This window comes from Symphodus melops (assembly GCF_947650265.1).
Source record: "Symphodus melops genome assembly, chromosome: 21".
NCBI lineage: Eukaryota > Metazoa > Chordata > Actinopteri > Labriformes > Labridae > Symphodus > Symphodus melops.
In genome coordinates this window covers 15,009,491-15,028,159 of record NC_136711.1, presented here as the reverse complement: position 1 = coordinate 15,028,159, position 18,669 = coordinate 15,009,491, and the positions used below count along the sequence as shown (strand labels likewise).

Here is an 18,669-nt window from a genome sequence, read left to right as displayed (position 1 = left end):
GGCTCAGGCTGCGTTATTGGCAGTGGGCTTTAAGCCTTGTGAAGCTTTGCCAACATCTCGACAGTAACCACAAACCATTTAGTTGTTTGTTTTGTGTAGGTAGAGACTGAAGGAGCAATCACTCAAGCCCTATTTGGATTTGAGGTTTATGCTTGACTCTCTCTCTCTCTCTCTCTCTCTTTAAATATATATATATAGATGCAGTGGCAGCATAAAATACATATTAATTTTCTCCCACTTTCCGTCCAAGTGCAGGAACAAGGCAGAGGTAAGAAAGAAATCTGGGGGAGGAGAGCAGACAGGGAAAATAACTGATAAGTGTGCTGCACTTATTGCTGCATATGTTGAGTGATTTCTCTTATGTAACAACAGCTCCTTTCAACAAAAGCTGTTATTTCTTGCGAGCGCTGGATGTACTTATAAGTGCGCAAAGGGGGCCTGTCGCTGACCTTTTTTTTTTTTTTTTTTTAGTACGAGGTGCCCCTGTTGATAATTGTCAGACGTCGCTTAAAGTAAAGGCCTGCAGCCAGACTCTCACACGGAGAGCGTCCAATAATAATAATGATAAGAAGAAGAAGAAGAAGGAGGAGGAGGTGAAGGGCCTTGTATCTCTTTTTCCTTGACAAATAGTTGATGACAGCGCCGGATTAGGTCCTCACAAGTCATGCCAGCAGCTGGAATCAGATGACAAGTATACCTCCGCGTCTACGTGTCTTAATCCGTTCCTTCCAGCCGCAGATCAGGAACTGGAATATTCACCCCCCCACCGACGCTGCCTTCCCTGCAAACGTCAATAAATTATGTGACTGAAGTGACGCCTGAGCTTTGACAACTCGCTTCCTTAAAGGCATTTGCCCTTTTGCCTACTTCTTCATTTTGGCCCCCACAGCCATGACACATTTTTATTGAAGAGCTGTCTGCAAAGACCGGAGGCTGTACATCGCCGAAGCCGCTTCTCAAAAACCTCACCGTGCAGTCGTTCGCACAGTGCCAAAAAGAGACTTTGCAAACTGTGCTTCTGCAAACACAGCATCTATTTAAACAGAGGCATTTCCCCATAATTAAACTAATGCATAGGAGAGTATGCCGGGGTGGCTTCCCTGATTAATGGAGCAATTACATAATCCATTACACTGAATTATGAATGTGCTAATGATGAGCTCATGTTGGATAATGATTCCTGGAGTTTGCGCGTGTAAAATATGAGAAGAAATGCAGAGAGGGGCTGTCTTGTGTTTGCAGATGTTCCTCTAATCACCGACGAGGAGGCGAGGCCGAAAGGGCCGCGGAGAAACGTGCGACTTCCCGCGGAGAGCCCGCACTTCCGTCATCGCGGGGTCATCGCTTCCTGTTGTTAAAAAGAACGCCACCCACTGTGCACCCCCCCCCCCCCCCCCCCCCCCCCCCCAAAAAAAAAAGACTGGATGTTGTAGATTAAAAGAATCTCCTGCTGTCAAATATTTAAAGCTGTACAAATCTGAAATCCATTTGTTGTGTAATTTGTCGATGGGAATAAATAAATGACTCGGTTTATAAGAAGGCAAAAAGACCTCGTGTCGCTCACCAGTTGGCAACTGAGCTCTGATTTTTCTTGGCCGAATTGCACCGGCTGTGAGGCGATCAGTCCTTGTTTATTTATTTGTCTATTGTCTGAGATATTTCTGGACTTGTTGCGCAGCAGACATTCAGATGTAGCTCATCGCTTCTGAACAGACTTTGCATATCAGTCGTTCTTGTGCCACTTCCTGACTCTCAGGTTTGTTCAGATAATCATTTTGTAATAAGATGATTGATCCTTGTATTGATCTTTATTTTATTTATTTTCAGTGTACTGATATGATGCGTTTATGATCCATTTCTAGTCCTGACAGCTGACGTGAACGTCTTCATGCCTCTCGTTTTGTGTTCCCTAATGAGAAGATTGAAAGGTTACAGTTTGGGTTGGTTTGCTTTTTATGCTTTTATTTTAGTGACAGGGCAGTCAATGATCAGATATCAGAGAATGTGTGGGGGGGGATGACATGTGGGAGGAGTCACAGGTCAGATTCGTACCCGGGCTCCAGGACTAAAGCCTCTGCATGTGAGGCAGTGTTTACTGACCACTAGGCTACCTTTCATTTTGTTTATTTAAGCTGGGCACTACCATGCAGTCTGAAGTGAACTGTGGCCACAAGAAGAAATGAAACCTGATGACTGTTGACTCTAAAACGTAGTGTTAAAGTTAAGCAAACGTATTTCATTTCATCATTTGTTATATGTTGTTATATATTGTTCTGGTTGAGCAGTACAATCTCAAGGCTTCTTTCCTTTTCACCCAGGCCGTTACAAAGAACAACACGGTGCAGGAAGGAGACAGCAGTTTGCAGAAGGAAAGTGACAGATGAAAGCTTCACTTTATCCGAGTATTTTCATTGGAGGATTAGCTGGAGGAACATTTTTAAACTGAATGTTATGAAACAGATTGGTGTCATGCAAAAAAACCCCAAAACAAACAAGGTTTCTCACCTCTGTAGACATGTAGTAAAATATATTATATTCAGCTGGAAACCATGTCAGTGTATGTCCTCCAATAATCATGTGTGTGTATGGAAATGATGCAGCTTGACAGATGTGAACACGGTCATCTTGTCCCTGTTGTGGTTTCCTTGCGTTTTAACCTTTCCGCCATTGACATCATGTTCAATAATGTTGTAGGTTTAAAGCGGGAGCAGTAGTGTCAGCTTCTATCCTCCTCTCTTGTGAAGCTGCACACTTTATATACTGTCCTGTTCATTCTTTATGGAGTCGCACAGAAGGTAGGAGCTGAGGTGAGACTTTATGGCCGCCAACCTTCAGGTTTGTTTGTAGCCTCAAAGCGGTTGATGTTGTTCGGTAAAGACCGCCTGCTGTGACTGTACATGTATGTCTCGTATGTTTTTTGCCAACGTGTTAAGCGACCGCACTGAAGAACGGGAGTTAATTGCAATAACATATTTTAATTGCTTTGTGTTTACAAAATTCCGGCCCTAATTAAAAAAAACAAGAACAAACGATGGTCATCAGAAGATTGTTTTCATCATACACAGATACAGGATGGTATGTATATGGATTACTGAAAAGCTTTTTTTACTTGATGCGACACCATGTGCAAAAAAAAAAATCCATAATAAGCCATGGACCTCTTTCCCTGCGATGATTGACGTCTATTATTTTTTAGCCCACAGTGTCTGTTTTTAAGCTCGCTGCTGATGCGTCTCCATTAGATCTGGTTCATTTGAATTTCAGCGTCTGGGTCCATTTTCTTAGGTAAACAAACCAGCCAGACTCCCGGCATCCAGCTGAGAACATTTATCTGCTTATCTCTTACAGGAAAAAAAACAAAAAAACCCTCTTTATTCCATAGTATGAACTCTCTCCAGTGTAAGTGACTGCAGTGTTTGTGTGTGTGCTTTCAGAGTGTGTTCTGTGTGCTACCTGGTGAAAGGAGCTTTTAAAGCTTGTAAATGGATTTGTCAGTACATTTACAGGGGAATGACTGCCGCAAGTAAAAGCCAAAAGTATATTTAGTTTTTTTTAATGAAGCTGTTAAAAGTTTGTTACTTTGTGGAAAAGTGTGCCTTCCCTCCAGGAGCCTGGAAGCACTGTTTGTTCTGGTGGTCGGAATTGCACTGAGGGGCAACATGTTTGGTAGTGAACAGTTACTCATAGGAGTCCATCCATCCAAACATATGTTGACGATTTTGTCATTATCCCTTTTGTGTGTTTTTGTATGCAGTCCTGGGGGGCACTTTTTTTTTCCGGTAGTCTTACCAGTGAGCATACCTCACCTAACCCTCAACTCTGAATGAACGTCATCCCATAAAGAGATGGAGGCTCCAGCCCAAACAAGGTAGATTGCGTGATGCTATAGCAGAGAGTGTAATGTCAGTCAAAGCAAAATTCCATCCATCCATTTTCTTCCACTTATCCGAGGTTGCAGTGGCAGCGAGCGTAACAAGTCAACCCAGACTTCCTTCTCCCGAGGAACGTCTTCCAAGTCCTTCTGGGGGATTCCGAGATGTTCCCAAGCCATGTCGGCGTAATCCCTCGAGTGAACTCTGGGTCTGCCCCGGGATTTCCTCCCTGTTGAACGTGCCTGGAAACCCCCACAGGGAGGCAGGAACCATCTCAACTGGCTCCTTTTCCATTCAAGAGTAACGGAGCTCCAACATATCTCTAAGGCGGAGCAAAATACCAGCAATCAATGCTTTCCCTCAATAATATAGATATATTTTTTAAGTCACACTGGTATTGGAGGGTTTACCTCATGACTTTTAACCACAATAAATTCTGACTGCATTAATCCTGCACCACATTGGCGCTAAAGAAAAGCGGTTGATTTCCCCTCTTCTTGCGCTCCCTTGAGTCGTTCATTTAGTGTTTCTGTAAACTTTTAAGAAACCCATCTGTAATGGAGACTTGCTTTTAAAAGCCCCAAAGCTACAACTTGAAGCCAGCGTCTTTGTCTCAAAGAGTTCTATGCGTAGTGAAGGTTTCTCCCTGCCGGCCCGGCTGCCAACAGCACGCCATGCTTTGGTCTTTATCGTGGGCCTCTGGGCCCTGGGCCACCCGCTCTGCTCTGCCCTGTTCTGCTCGACTGGCTGCGTTGGCCCTGTTGTGAAATGTGATCAGTCAGCTCCATTAGGGCCTGGATGGACCAATCTCTGGCTGCACCACCCAGGAGTGAACGTCCAGGGATTGGTCGAAGCGAGGAGCGTTTTATGGCTCGTCGTATGATCGCTGGGAATGCGGCCACGCTGCCTTGTTGTTGTGGTATCACAGTGTTGTTTATCAGGTTCCTGCTCAGGCTTACATTGTACACTGAACAAACATGACATGTTAGATGACAGTGGATTATGTAATTGCCGGTGCAAAAAAACTACAATACCATGGCACATTGTTTTTCACTTTAAAACAAATCAGTTTCATGGTTTTGTACTTAGTATTAGACTCTTTCCTGTCTCTCATTAGCTTCTTATTTTCCTCATTGGAAGCGTTCTAACACTCTGGTCTGTGTTTACAAATGACCCTCCTGACCTATCAGATTATGAGGATTTAAATCTGAAGAATATGTTTCACACTGGACTGGAGAAAGATCAATCCTGTTCCGAAGTGGTTTGAGAATTATCGAGGGAGAATATCTTTTTTTCCATCTTTAGACTGGGCCGCTCTAACTGGCCCAGTCTAAAGACTGGGCTCTCTGACCAGCTCTGATGTATTTTTTATTTTTTTTCAGTAAAATATAATATATATATTTTTTCCAGTAAAATATCACTTAAAGCTGTTATGTGACACCTCTTTGCATCCATTTCTTTCCTGAGAGGATGGAGTTCCAGTAAAGGAGGGGGATACGACGAAAAACTTTCACACGATAAATCGATGATGAGCCCGATAAATGTCAAATCATTGTTTCTTTCAAATTGAAATGATGATTTTTTTTGCTCCTTAAAATGAATCCGGTGCTTAATAGTGGTTGGATTATTCTTTATTGTCAGAACATAACAAAGCCTACTGGAACATTTCACAATCATATGCACAGTGCACGTTGCTCGGAAGCGATAATTAGTTATCGTTTTACCGCCCGGGCCTACTTAGAGTTCAATTTACCAAAAAAACAATCTGAGAGCTCATGTTGTTTAAACAAGTCTGTTATCTGAATTTATTATTTTTTTTATTATTACTTTTTTTTTGCAGTTGTTTCATTTACAAACTTGACTTTCTCATGTAGTGAGGTTTGAGTGTGGACATACATTTCAGAATCTAATGCTTGGAGAGATTTATCTGGCAGGCTGTTATGGTTTCTATCTATGTACCACAGGGAAACCAATTTTTCTTTTTTAGCAGGTCCACATGCGAGTCTCACTTCATGAAAAATGGATAAATGTCAGCTCAGTAGCTCCCTGCTACGATAAAGGACGCAAACAAAACAAAAAAAAAAAAGCTGCAGTTAGGCACTCCCGGACCAAATCGGCGTTTTGTTTATCAGAGAGAGAAAGAGACCAGACGACAGGACAAAAAAGATAGCAGCCGTCGGTTCAACACGGTGGAGAAGCACAGATATCACTGTCAACGCTGGTCCACACACTCTCCTTTCAACACACTCCTCCCGTGGACATGTGGAGGGCTAACAGCAAGTTTTCTAACCTGCCTGCTTTGCATGAAATCAGCCTTTGCTGCCTGTCGCTGTGTTGCTCCATAATTAACCTGCACAGGCCCAAAACGGTCGGCCATTAGAAGGCTTCATTAACCTGTGCCTGAGAGGCGATCCCTGCACTGAACGACCACAATACCTCACCGGTTTCTATGCTCTCTGCAGCTAGCATCAGACTGAAAACACAATTTTTTATGCTCTAAATACAGGAGGATAACAACCAGGGTTATACCTTTCCAGTTAGCCTCAGATAGCGCTTTGATTTGTCCTTTTTTTAAGTACAAAATTACTGATTTGGTCAATTTGATTTCTCCTTACCGACTTTAGTTTGTCACCTGAAGATGGGGGATTATTTTTCCTGTCGTTTGGACAATTAATAGACGTGACTTCACCCTTAATGTGCATGTTCAGTCCGCTAAAACATCATCACCTTGATACCAAACGTTTTCTTTTCTGGTTCCTCGATGTCGTACCGATGTTCCGCCTAATCTGCAGCGCGGGGGTCGTAGCCGCAGACCGGCTGTACTCGTGTGGCCAACACACTGGCCTAATCTGTGTTCAAAAGATGCCCGAACACGGCGCAGCAGCTGCTACACGCGTGAATCCATCGCACCACATCGAACTCGATGGCGTTGCAAGAGTCGGGCTATGTTAGTGAAGTGCTTGATTTACTCGCGTCGCCCCTCTCGGTGCCGTCGCGCCCATCTCCTCTCTCTCACTCCCCTGATATAAAGTCGTCTTCTACTTGTTTAGTCAGCTTGATGTCTGAGCTGTATTTTTCACAGCATCAGCATGGAGCGTGAGCACCCACGGGACTCAGGCTCTGTTGGTTTTGTGTGAGTGTGCCTGTGTGGGTGAGAATGAGAGAGACTGAAAGGCCAGTCCCCAGTCAGTTGGAGTAGCCTGTATGTGTGTCATCTCCTGAGTGCAACACCAGCTTGGCCCACTTCTGCCTGACCGACTAGACTCTACGGCTCATCTGTGCTCTTCCCTCTTGTCTCTTTGTGCTTAATTTGCTCTCTCTCCCTCTCTCTCTCCGTCTTCCCTGTGTGGGGTCCAGCTCTCATTGCCTCCACTCGACAGTCCGAACAGAAAAACCAAAGCTCGGAAAGATGTAAGAACATCCCAGGTGAATCGGGCAGAAAGCGTTGGCTCACACCCAGTGCCAACGACGAATCAGACGGGACCACCCAGCGCACAGTCACACAGCTCATATCCACAGCAGCGCATGCACACATCTAGGTCAGGGAGTGTTGAGGGAAAGATGAGGGAAACCTTTAACCTACATCCTGGCAGCTCTGTTTCCACATGCTGCAGGGGCTCTGCAGAGACTTGTGGTGGACAATATGCTCTCCCCTCTCATACACAACTTCAACTCAGTCACACATGATGCATAGAGCCTGACATGTAGGGATGGTTGTCAAACCTTTCAGCCTTTATCTCTCACTTCACTCTCGCTGACTGCTGAGGATGGAGATTACAGTGGAGCTTTGGAGATGCCGTCAAATTTGAGGTTTACAAGCTCAAATAGTCCGCTTCTGATCTGCAACTTAAAGGGGACATATTACGAAAAATCTACTTTTACAAGGTTTTTGAACATTTATTTGAGAAACCTGAGTGTCTATTGACCCACAAGATTTGAAATAAATCCATCCGGTGCTTTGGTTGTGGTCTGCTTAAGTCTTACCACACAGAGAAAAATGCTCTGTTTCCATTTTTCTCAGTTTGTGACATCACAAGTTGGATTCTGGTAGGAAAATCCCCTCTCCTCTCCTGGTATCTCCTCCCATGGAATCCACCCCGAGCCTCGAGCAAAACTTTTGCACAGGTCAGCCATTTTTATTCTCTACAGAGGAGTGAAAACTCAGGGGCGTGTCATCACATTTAAAGAGACACGCACACCAAAACGGAGCGTTCTGAGAGAGCTGGTTTCTACAAGGTCGCAAACCTCCTCTAGTGCTTGATTCATGTTATGTTTTAACCAAAGCACAGCACAGATGTTTCATTGAGACCATATGGGACTGTTTGAAAAAGTGAAAAAATGGTATAATATGTCCCCTTTAAAGCTACTGTGAGGAATTTATTAGTGTTTATAAGTGTTGTTTGTGGCACCTCTTCTGGGCGAGGGTATGTGTTTTTTCTCTTTATTGATTATTCAGTGCGTATGTAACTATTCTCCGCTCACCATAATGATAGGTCATGGTGCAAGAAAGAACGCGCCAACCAAACCCTTCCAGCTCACTCACCTTTTAAAGCTACAGACAGAAACAGCCTGAACTGAGGGTTTGCTTTTTTGTTTGTTTTAATCGAGGAACTTCACAGACACGTTTTTTACAGTGAAAGGTGTGCTCATCCGTTCAAATGTAGAGAGAGCTCGGTTAAAGTGATCCCTCGACAGTCATTTGTCGTGCAGCACAGCTGTCAGAGAATCTGATCCCTGAATAATGCATCTACCGGGCGCTGACACTTTGTTGGTTTTTCAAGACATGTCGAAAACTCTCACTGCCTCGATTTTTGTGAAAGATTGCTCATTAGACCTTTTAACCACCTTCATCGACCTTTCCTGAAATGTTGAGACAAGACTAATGCTCCTCGGAAGTTAAGTTGCTTAAAATCTGTCCTGGACTGAAGAGTGAGTGGCAAATATTGTGGGGGGGGGGAAAAAAAACTTGATGCCTGGAGATGTGTTTAGCAGGCGGCTCACACTCGGCTCACACACATCACTGGCTAACTAGGAGACGGTGTCAGGATGATGGAGACTTTGGACAGATCAGCCTTCCTGTGTGTGTGTGTGTGTGTGTGTGTGTGTGTGTGTGTGTGTGTGTGTGTGTGTGTGTGTGTGTGTGTGTGTGTGTGTGTGTGTGTGTGTGTGTGTGTGTGTGTGTGTGTGTGTGTGTGTGTGTGTGTGTGTGTGTGTGTGTGTGTGTGTGTGTGTGTGTGTGTGTGTGTGTGTGTGTGTGTGTGTGTGTGTGTGTGTGTGTGTGTGTGTGTGTTAACATGCTTTCGCTCCATCCAGGTCCTTCCCTGCACCCATGGCCACTAATGTCACTCCAGGCTGCCGCGGGCTCATTATGCCATTAGCTGCCTCAGGCCTCAGTCCATTTGCTGGGCAGGGAGTGTGACGGAGTCCTTTCACAGGGTCAACACTCCTGGAGGCCGGTCAGCTGAGAGCTGTTTGTGTGTCTCTGTGTGTGTGTCGGGAAAAGAGAGCAAGACAGAGTGTTCGCCTCACACGCCTACGCATAAGAATGCATTTGACGCTAATCATGATCTGGCACAGGATGTGAGCTGTGTTATGTTGTAAGTAATCGCTCCATACAGTATGTGTGACTTGCATGGCAGCACATTGTCAGTAGTAATGTATCTCGCAGACAATGTGCAGATCAAGAAGACGGATGCATTGTTTATTTGCTGCTGAGCAACACCAGCAGTAAATAAACCTTTTTTTTTTTTTTTTAAACAGCGCTCAAAAAAAACCTTAAATTGAGTTGAATGAGTTATCCGTCTGTCAAGACGCACACAGCATCGAAGAGAGGAGTCTACGTGCACGAGGGGTTAATCCATCATATGTACACGAGCTGAACCGTATTACCCGGGCTTCTCCTGCCCATCCATCGCCTCAACACGACAACTAGCTTATTTTCTTTGCATATTTAAAAAAAAAAGGAAATATTGGAAAGACAGAAAAAGGAGGGCTGGGTTCTTCTTCTTCTTCCTTTTTTTTCTCCTTCTTCTCCAAATAAATGATTAACTAAATACACCCCCCATTCCTGTCCATTTTTTTTTTTTTGAAAGAAGGGGGCAGCTTTGATCTCTGTGAACCCTTTGAAATGATCTGAGGAATAAGAGAGAGAGAGAGAGAGAGGGTGTGAGGGAGGGGCAGCAAGGTGGGGGGGAAGTGAGAGAGACAGAGACAAGAAGAGCCACACCTCCCTGCGTGTGAAGGGGAGACATCACAGGTAGAGAGGAGACAGAGGGGGGGGGGACTTTTCCAGGCTTAAGCTTTCACATGGCAGCGAAAGTCTCGTGAGTTGTCGTGCAGCCGCCGTCGGGTGATGAAGGCCTCGGTGTGGATATGCCCAGGGAAAGATTAGCTTCCCTTTTTTTTTTTTTAACCCCTCGAAATCAATGGGGTGGCAGATGTTTATTCCCTCTCTCAAACAGCAAATAGGGCGACCAATTCTTGACACCGCTTCATGTAAATCCCATACTTTACTGGCTCTGCCACGCTTGGTGGCGTCTGTAAAGAGCGTGTTCTCGGCTGAGGGGAGAGGAGACACTCTGGGTTACTCCTCTGCATTTTAAGTGTTTCTCCTCCCTGCAGACATTCACCTTTTTTTTTTTTTTTCCGCTCACAGCTGTTGCTAAATGACCAGTTGTATTACATGTTCCCGTTGCATTTGGTTGGCACTTGCTTGTTTTGCCAGTTTAAAATCTCGGTTTGATTTACTTCACACTCAGGAGTGGATGTGTGTGTGTGTTTGTTTGTGTGTGTGTGTGTGTGTGTTCTGAGACGTGACTCAACCTCACACAACTTCCTCACCGTCTCAGAAGATGTACCATCTCCAGACTGCACATTGAATTCCCCAACGGCAAGGGCACCGCTGTAGAGCAACAGAACAAATTCAGGCCCCTCGCTGCCTTTCATTGTGTTTACACAGAACACAAGACGAATCTGCCAATCTATACGGAGCTCTAAATCTGGATGGGTTATGCTGTGATGGTGAGAAACAACCTTTTTTTTTACAGCTTTAAAACCAACAGAGAGTCCCCGCTGCTGCCGGTGCAGACAGTTATGAGGGTGCGGGGAATGATGTGCAGCAAAGAGGCCGAGGTAGGATTCGAACCCACGGCCACCGGGATGAGTACCATTTCTACCTTCCAGTTGAACTTGGAAGTGGGAAATTCCAAGTTCCCCCGTCAGAAGTGTGGACTGGAACGCCCCCTGAAATCGTTTTTACTAGTCGGAAAGTCAGAGAAAATTTGAATCCAACATGGCGGCTGCGTGCATCAACCATACGCTAAAGCTAACTATAGTTTTTATTAGCATCTTGCTTCTCTATCGTGACAGTTCTATCTGTGGACATGTTGACATTTTATTTTTGAGCACAAACTATCACGGAGTGTGTTGTTACCAGCTAACAAAACAAAGGTGCACCGTGTTGCTTTTCCGACTTGCAACTGGAACTCGAGTGTGACGCCATTCCCAGCTCCCAGGTGAATGGAACACAATGTATATAGCCTCCATACATGGGGCGACTGACATAACCGCTAGGCTATCTGACGGAAATACCTTTTCAGGTTCATTTATGAATCATCAACATCTGACGATGAGTGAAGCCCTCCATTGAAGTTCATCAAATGAAGCGTGTTGCTTTTGTTAAATGGCAGAATATGCGCGTTTCGATTTCAGTCAGCTAAAAACATTTGTGTCTCCAAAGACTATTTTTGCAGTGGTGATTGTTAATTCCCCTCTTAATTCCAAACCCTCCTGTTTAAAACCGGCGAGACAGTTTGTGAATGAAGTGGTGGAACTTGCTGTGATAATATTGGGTTTTTAGAATATCAGATTTATTTAATTACAGCTGTGCAGAGCCAGAATCCACATCCAGCACACCAACACTGGTGTTTAAAAACAGAAAAGTTCCCCACTTTTAAGTAATGATTGACATCTCACTTAATCCTCCTGCTCATTAGATTCACAAAGAGGTGCTTTGAATCCACAATCCTGCATGTCCTTGTTGGGTTACTTTTTTTTTTTTTTTGTCAGCGGGAAAACTTGGGTGCTTTTCCAAAGTCACCTGATACTTCTCATTTCTCAGCTCGTCGGTTATTCTGTTGGAGCATCGGCTCAGCGTTCCCGCTTTCCCATGAGGCCTCTGGATCCTCACTTTCATTAAAGTTGTTTGCGGAGTCTCTCAGCTCCGTCGCCTCATAAAACAAACTGCTATGATGAAAATAACTTAAAAACCACACCAACCCCGACGCTACTCCCTTGTTCTATTAGCACACACTGGGAACACAGGCGCGCACATTCACAACAAAACGCTGTTTGTTGAGGTCCTAATGAGTCCCAGTAGCTGCGGCTTGATTTTTTTTTTTCCCCTTCCTAATTTGACATGCTTCACTTGGGCTGGGTCTCACTCGCTCCGCAGACCTCAAATCCTCCACGCAGAGGCCTAATGAATCTTCTCCATGTACACAAACAAAGGACAAACAAAACAAACGGGAAACAGTCGCTTTCTTGAGCGTCTAATTGTCCCAAACACGTCAATCAATCACTGCAGCTCGCTTGAATCCTTCCCTCACGCCAACAAAGGACTTATTAGTCGCCCTCGAGAGCAAATCAATCCTCAGATTCCCAGGTATTACTTAAATATAAGCGTTTGTCTGGAGTTTACTTTCCTTTCTGCTTCAACTGCCGTTAGACTTCCTGCTTAGGAAGGTGACATGAAGAACAATGAGTTCGGGCCATGCGGGTCTCCCAGGGCTCTCCATGTTGGGTTTCAGCCGTAATTGAATTGGGGGGCTTTTTTTCTGCCCGCAGAAGACGCTGTGAGTGAATTGTCTCGGATGGTTTATAGGGTAATAAAGTCCCTCCGCACCAACACCTGCCAGCTGCGCTCAGCTTTGACCAAAACAGTCCATTTAATACCTCCTGCTGTGCACCTGCAGCCCACCCATAACGGCCAGCTCGTGTCTGTTTCTCTCTCTCTCTCTCTCTCTCCAGTCTGCTGGATGCTTCAGCAAGAGTTCTGATCGCGCTAATCCGAACGTCGACTCAATTAGCCCTGCTTTGTCCACGCTGTTTGCAGGTTAGGGTGCCACGTCTCAATAAACCGCCGCCTTTTTCCCGCTCCTCTGATCTCCTCATCTGCTCGCATCGGACACTTATGAGCGCTGGAGGGAAAAAAAAAAAAAAAAAAAAAGTTCTCCCTCTTCTCTTCACAGCCGCTCCAAACAACTTCTCTGTCTCTGTTGAAATAAAGGAGCGGCTGAGTGGGTGACGAGTAGGTGGAAGAATGGAAGTATGGGCGATCTAATCTGAGAACGGTATTAGTCAGAAGAAAAAAAAAGACTCCTTTATACATTACAGTGTGTGTTTGCTGAGGTTAAGAGTCAGATTTGAGATTGGGTCTGTCTGTGATGTGCAAACCCGCTGAATAACGGTAATTACATCTCAGACAGAACTCTACACTTTTAAAATGCTATTATGGTCCAAGCGAGCATCTTTGTCTGTGCTTTTGCGACCAGCTTTCCTGTTTTTTTTTTCCCTGTTTTTTTATTATTATGGAATCGTGCATTAACTGGAGTCAGCGGTTTTTCTGCGCTGCAATTTCATTACATTTACAAGGAAGGGATGGAGAGCAACAAAAAAATTAATTGGAGGCATGTGACAGTTAGGACAGGAGCTTGGGCAAGGGCGGAATAAATCAGAGGTCAGTTTGACACTTTTATGGCACCGGGGAGAGAGAGAAGTGGTTAAGTTTAATGGGAGGAGATAGAAATGTTGAGTTACTTTATCCCCCCCCCCTCCCCCCCCCTCCCCCCCCCCCCACACACTCATCTCAACCCCTTCCCCCTCATCAGCTGAGCCCCTCACCCCTGCACTATTTAGACTCAGCGTGATATATAGAGTTAATTCAGACCCTCTCCACACAATAATTCATGCATTTCATGCATTTAATGCCTCGCCGACACAGCGCCGGGTAGACACACACACACACACACACACACACACACACACACACACACACACACACCTACCTCTGTGCTGACTGTCAACTCCTCTACACAGCATCCCCTCCCCTCTTTCTCCTCCTTCTCTTCGCCCTCCTCCACCTTCTTGTATTTTTTTTTTCTATTACTGTGCAATTTAATTTGGCTAAAAGAGGGTCCACTCCTGCCGCATCAAGTTTCCCAAACGTGTTCATCTTGGTTACAAAGATACACACACACACACACACACTCTTAAACTGGACTCTCACCTCCTCTGGCCTCCTGGTCACATCCTGCACTCACCCCCTTCTCCAAGTTCACAAAGGTCATCCCCACAAGGAGAGAATCCCCCCCCCCCCCCCCAACCTCCCCCGCTGACTTGAGCCTTGTGCTTTTATAATTGGAGGGGAAACGCTGGCCAGTAAAGCAACCAGTGAAGTGGCTTGTGCGGGGTAATGGGGCCCTGCTCGCCATGCACTTGATTTAATCCGGGCAGACCTCTGTGTGTGGTTAGTTGGGGGTGTGTGTGTGTGTGTGTGTTCTGGGGGGACTGTTGTATGCCTGTGGGAGCAGATGGAAAGAGGTCAAACAAGACATTATGAGTTCTGTTTTACCACCGTTTACACAAAGTGGCTGAAACGAGGTGCTGCGATGATGACGTTTTTTAAAAATTCGTAAAATCTGCGAGCCATTTTTGAAGGTTCAAAATGCAGAATTTTTGAAGTTGATGACTTCTTGCACGTGACGTCTTGTACAAGCAAGAATTCAAAGTCTAAGAAAATGTATTGAAGCTCGACTGATACGTCTTGTCAGCCTGAGATTATCACTCTCTTACAATCCACACGGCTGTTTAAAATATTTGTAGATAATTGGTGAACCAGAAAGCGATGTTGAGAGCCGTTCCTACAGTTACACTCACTTCCACTTATTTATTTTTAAAAAGACTCTCAGCCTTCTGTGCAGCACACTGTAGCAGTACAGAAGAGTGAGGCACACTGGAAGAACGTCCTTAGATTCAGGAAACAGCCGTCTGAGAACCTTTCCGTCGGATTTGTTGACGCATCATTAGCGTAACGTATAACTCTGTTTGCGTCCACGCTACGAGGCAACAATAGTTCAAACGTGACGTCTGGATGTACGTTGACAACAAAAAGACGACAATCAACTGCGGGGAAAGACGTGGCGTTAACCATGTCATCGGGGTAATAGTTGATGCTGAACGTCGACAAATAGAAAGCAGCTGAGATATCATTCCGCCAGCGCGGTTAGCCCACGTTGTTGTGATGATACCAGAGTTGCGAAGATTAGCCGGCTGGTGATACAAAAACGGGGACTGGAGATATGTTCTCATTAAGAGAAGGCTTTTGAGCTGATGGCGTTTGTGAGGTTCCAAACCACCGTGATGGGAAAAAAACGGCTACGAGAGAGGAAGTATGACGGGAGAGCAGCGGAATCCATCAGGGCTGATCTGAACGTTCGTTGGCAAAGACCACGAATGTTTAGTAAGTTGTAGAATAGGTCATCTGGGACGTCGGAGTCCAACGTAGTCTTTAAGGCAAAAAACAAAAAAAATGTGCGTTTTCAATTACTTATTTTTAAGGAAATAAATGACCCATTCTTCCCGGCCCAAATATCCCGTATTGTTTAAGTTTCTTAAACGATACGGGATACAATACATACAATACAATACGATACTTTTTCTAATATAAAATAAAATCAAACGAAAGCCGCGAACCATTAATGTAAAGAAGCTGAAACAGATCGACTCTTTCTTTACCCGTTAACCGTGTAATTAATCACAATGGAAATAATGATGAGCCTATTCAAAAGAAAACAAAGTGTAGTTCCAGACATTTGGCTCCAGCAATTCAATCAAGTCATCTGGAATTACAAGTGCAGCTCAAGCAGAAAGGCCTAATTAACCTCAATCTGATACAATAACCCTCTTTCTCCCCTACATTTGTGACTCTCTGTTCAAACACACGGCAAACGGCTCACTTTCCTTTTTTTTCAGCGAGCAGTTTTTCCGACACCTTGTGCTCGGAGCAGCCAGCCAAAGACAAACGGTGAAACGCATTTTCCCATCCGGGGGCCTCGAACACAACGAGGAAAAAAAGTCGAAGGCGAACTCCTGCATGGAAACTATCTCCTGCCCAAGTAAGCAGAGAGAGAGAGAGAGAGAACGCTCCGGTCTGTTCGTGGTCTGGTTGAGTTGAGCCAAGCACATTGTTTTTATTTATTTGATTTAAGTTGGCGAGTTAGAGGTGAGTTTTTTTTTTCCTTTTAAATCTCTGTAGCAGTGGTGGGGGGGGGGGGGGGGGGGAAGGGGAAGAGAAAGGAGGTCACATTTGTTGGCAGTGCTGTGGTAGTGCGCTGATACGAGTGTGACGGCTTTGTGTCAGGGAGACATTTTGTGGCAGGCAGGAGAGGAAAACGTAACGCTGTGACGAGGGCTTTTCTCCTCTCTTTTAAAAGGCGTGGCGACCCTCGTGACCCGCCCGGGTTGAAATGGAGGACACTGCTGATTCACATGCCCTGGGGGGGGGGGGGAGTTTCTGACTGTTAACATTTCAATGAACAGAAAACAACAAAAAAACAAAAGACAGTATTTGATTTTATAAACCGAGGGGGGGGGAGGGTTTGTTTGGCGTTTCTGTCAGGATTGTCCATCACTGCTTCTCAGACAACACGACCTAAACCCTGAGGCGGTCAGCGAGCCTTCAGTGTGGATACAATCCCATGATTCATCCTTTTTCATGGCATTTCCTCCCCCGTTGTGTAGGGGCCATGTACTGTCAGAGCCGTGGAGGAGATCTTTTTCTGCTGTTCCACACACACACACACACACACACACACACACCCGTCTTTGTGTCGCTCATTCACACATGACCATGGACTTTAATGCATTTAAACGGCCTATCTCATACAGCCCTGGTATTATCCAACATGTTCAGCAGTCGGAAGATAAAGCTGATGACATTATATTCATTTTAATGTTTTTTTATGAGCCTCCTTTGATGTGCAGATTGTTGATAAAATTGTGCTTTGATTGCTCTTTGAGAGAAGACTCTGAACTGGAACAGGCGTCAGCTTGTCGAGCACAGATTGCAGAGTTTGTGTTCAGTTAGTTAGTGCACTCTTTAACGATAAGTGGATGAACTGATTAATAACCAAATCATTATTTGTCACTTATCAGAGCAGTTAGGCAACCCCCCCACCCCCCACCCCGGCAATGCTTTCTCACTTGTGCAGTTCACGTGTTGGAGGGAGCGCCCGGGTATAATAATAATGGTGTTTCTTTCACACCTTTTTTGTAAAAGCGTAAGCACTCGCTAACGGCTACGCTCGGAGTTCTGGCTTTTAGGTTGAATTTCTCCTGTGATAAAGGGTGGACTTCTTTTTTCACTCTGGATCCTTCTCCTAAGCATTTGGTCAGGAACTGGATCAGCCTATTTCACAGAGTAAAAAAAAAAAGGACTTTGAGGAATTTATTTTCGATTCAGAGACACCTCCTAGCAGGACTAGAAGTTGTGTAAAACATGACAGGCAGACTAATACTGTGAATAATAAGCACTCTTTACTTGTCTAGGTATTGCAGTATTGAATCCCACATATTACTCATGTTGTGCAGGCCTATCACTTGGAACTAGTCATCTCCATAATTACTTTAGATCTGGAAAAAAACTGTGATTGGCTTTTAGACTTTTTACTCAGGCAGTAATTAATCAGTTAAGAAAAGAATAGAAGTAGCAGCCAAAAGGCCGTTTGAAAAACACACGGCTGACATGAAGGAAAACCGAAATAAATAAAGCATTCAAACAAACTAGTACACAAAGCTTGTAGTCCTCTTACTCACGCTCTCTGTGACGTGTTTAAAAGTGCTGAGTACGTCAACCACAGATCTGAACCTCAGAGAGAAAACACGCCTCCTTCTTCATGTGGTCACAACACACATGACACATGAATCCAAGGCAAAAGGGACGTTGAAATCTTTTCAGAGACAAATGATGGTGCAAAAACCTCCGATATGTCGGACTGCAGTTAAAACATTACAGAGCCTGAGTAGAGCTGTATGTGGAGCTGAACGTTGTAAAAAGTGATTAAAGTTTCACGTAGATGCCCCTGTTCCCCCCTCCTCATTGTTTAGTCCTAAAATTGCAGCACCAGCAGAAAACACAGCCACCGTGCAGAGATTGCATTTGTTTGAGTAAATTAACCCGACTGCATGCTTGATGATCTGTTAGAGAGGAGAGAAAAAAAACCTCACAGGGAAGGTAAAAAAAAGAAAAAAAAAAGAGTGTAGTTGTTAAATACACATTAACAGACTTCGCGCAGCATTGTGGAGATGCAGCTCCATCTTTGCGAATAGATTCTACATCCCAGCTCTAATCAATTCAGGTGGGGCAGCATTATCAGTGGAGCTGCCACTGGAACCGCGCTGCACAATAACTCAAGGAGGGCATCTGAGAAGTGTGTGAGTTTGATCCTGTGCCAGGGTGATGAATAGCTGTTTTTTCTCTTTTGTTGCCCATCAGCACTTTTATTCTGCAGTTAATCCAGCAGGCTCGCACTGTAATTTTTCACCTTGCTGCATGAGTGTGTGTGTGTGTGTGTGTGTGTGTGTGTGTGTGTGTGTGTATCTTGCTGTCAGTGGTAGGACTCTCTCTTTCATGGGAACACAAACACCTGCATTGGAGGTTGATTTTAAAGGTGCGTGTGTGTGTGTGAGTGAACTGATAGGATTGACAGCTTGTGAAAAGTTAGTGAGGAGTGGGAGCCTT

The 18,669-nt window shown here is 44.8% G+C and overlaps 1 protein-coding gene across 6 annotated transcripts in view; it reads left to right on the top strand.

Annotated features, from left to right (window-relative positions):
• Nucleotides 1–18,669, top strand: part of LOC306817436 (C-terminal-binding protein 2) — a 101,117-nt gene that overhangs the window by 12,354 nt on the left and 70,094 nt on the right. The window contains exon 1 of one of the 6 annotated variants that reach the window (XM_079334302.1): nucleotides 7,979–7,997. The exons of 3 other annotated variants lie outside the window; for them this stretch is intronic. The gene's annotated coding sequence lies outside the window, so the exon portion shown is untranslated. Of the gene's footprint in view, nucleotides 1–7,978; nucleotides 7,998–9,309; nucleotides 9,329–15,797; nucleotides 16,046–18,669 lie in introns of those variants that run through there. 2 more of the 6 variants (XM_079334300.1, XM_079334298.1) reach the window with 2 other exon arrangements.